This window comes from Pteropus vampyrus, unplaced genomic scaffold (genome assembly GCF_000151845.1).
Source record: "Pteropus vampyrus isolate Shadow unplaced genomic scaffold, Pvam_2.0 Scaffold210, whole genome shotgun sequence".
Lineage (NCBI taxonomy): Eukaryota > Metazoa > Chordata > Mammalia > Chiroptera > Pteropodidae > Pteropus > Pteropus vampyrus.
The window spans coordinates 2,323,034-2,325,002 of record NW_011888991.1 but is presented as its reverse complement, the minus strand read 5'-3'; the positions used below and the strand labels follow the sequence as shown (position 1 = coordinate 2,325,002).

Sequence of the window (1,969 nt, the reverse complement as noted above, 5' to 3'; positions counted from 1 at the left end):
TGGATGAGCTGTGCTGTAATTTACTCCTGGTGGTTCACTTACTGAAATTTTAATTCTTGGGGCTCTATATTTGGCCAATAATGATCTATATGTTAAAACCATTACGTAGACTCTTTCAGTAAGGAAAAGGAAGACAAGGCGATGGGCATAGCTTTAATTTCTATGGTGTAGCTCAGGAGAGGGAAGGCTCTAGAGTGTATGAATCCTGGGTGTGCAGCCTTGAGCAAGTTATCAGACTTCTCTGAAACTTAGTTTCTTCATCTATAGCTAGAATAATCACACACATCTTAGACTTGTTAGGAGTATGTATGGAGTGCCTAGGACAAAGCTCGTTACATTGAAAAGTCTCAATATATATAAATTTTGAGTTTAAATGCATTTTATTTTTAGACAACTCACATGACATGTTTTTCTTAAAAACAATGCTTCCACTCTAAATAAACCAAGGTCAAAATAAATGAAGAGCTCAAGATAACATCAGTTCCATTTGTCCTACTCCTGGTGTGTGGATGAAAAGCAGCAGCTAGTTATAATAATGACAGGTGATAGATCCAAATTGCTAAATGAGTTAACATTTCTCCATTTCTAAACCATCCCTAAAGAATATCATACATGGAATCAAACCAACCTCATGGTAGTCCAGCAGAGTAACTATGGAACCTGGATTCATGTTTTCATCAATAAAGAACTGGTAGTTTTTTTTGAAATTAGCAAGGATGTGCTTGATTTGTTTGGCAGCCCTGGTCATAAAAGGTTTTACTCTTTCTGGTCTCTGTTCTTCAAGTTTCCCTTTGATGGGTTTTATGTAATCTTTGATGCGGGCTTCTTTTGTTAAGTTGGCTTCCTGCAAATGATGGTTCATGACAATAGTAACACCAGTGATTACTGTGCTTTCCAGTTCCTTCCTCCTCAGGGGCTTCAGCAGAGGCATTTCCACCAATGAGCGAATCATCATCAATGTTACCTTCTGTCCTACTGACCCTCTTCCCCTCTACCTCCACGCATAGCTCCACTGCCATCTCCCCGATTTTGTAGGTGTCTGAGAATACCTCATCGTGGCTGATGAGGTCTTGGTAAATGATCATGATGGTGGCTGGAAGGAGCCTGTGGCAGTGCTGGCTTAGCAGTGCCCTGGAGCTCTAAGCAAGTGCAATGAAACTGGAGGGGCACTCGCGGGCAGGGTGGAGCCGGGGTGGGGCGGGGGGTAGGGGGAGAAGCTCTCAATATGTTTTATTTGTTATTTTTTTAATTGTGGCTTTGAATGGCAGCATTAATTCTGGTTCAGAGAATATTTGGAAAAAATTATCTTGAGATTCTGGAATGGAACGCTTCTAAAATCACTTTTCCTGTGTTTAGATTTTAAGCTTCTGCCTATAGTACTTTTTTCATACTTGTTATGGTAGGTTACAAAAATGGCCCAGTTCGTTTTTTTAAAAATTAAGTTTATTGGGGAACATTGGTTAATACAATTATATAATTTTCAGGTGTACATTATGATTTGACATCTATATATTCCATTGTGTGATTACCACCCCAAATCCAGTTTCCTTCAGCTACCATGTATTTGATCTCGTTTACCCACTTCACCCTCCCCCATCCCCCTATATTTGACCCCATTTACCCCGTCAACCTCTCCCCTTCTCCCCCATCCCCTACCCTCTGGTAACCACTAGTCCATTGTCCATGTCCCGAGTTTCTGTTTGTCCTGTTCATTTGTTGCTTTTAGGTTTATATCCCACATATAAGTGATATTGTGTGATTTTCTACTTTTTTAGTCTGGCTTATTTTGCTTAGCATGATTATCTCAAGGTCCATCCATGTTGTTGCAAAGGGCCATATTTCATCTCTTCTTATGGCTGAGTAATATTCCATTGTATATATGTACTACAGCTTCTTTATCCAAATATCTATCGTAGGACACTTCAGTTGCTTCCATGTCCTGGCCACCGTGAATAATGTTGCTATGAAC

General features: G+C 40.0%; 1 pseudogene; it reads right to left on the bottom strand.

Moving 5' to 3' along the window:
- Positions 1 to 502: 502 nt before the first annotated feature.
- On the bottom strand, positions 503 to 1,121 carry LOC105300365 (annotated as a pseudogene).
- Positions 1,122 to 1,969: the final 848 nt, after the last annotated feature.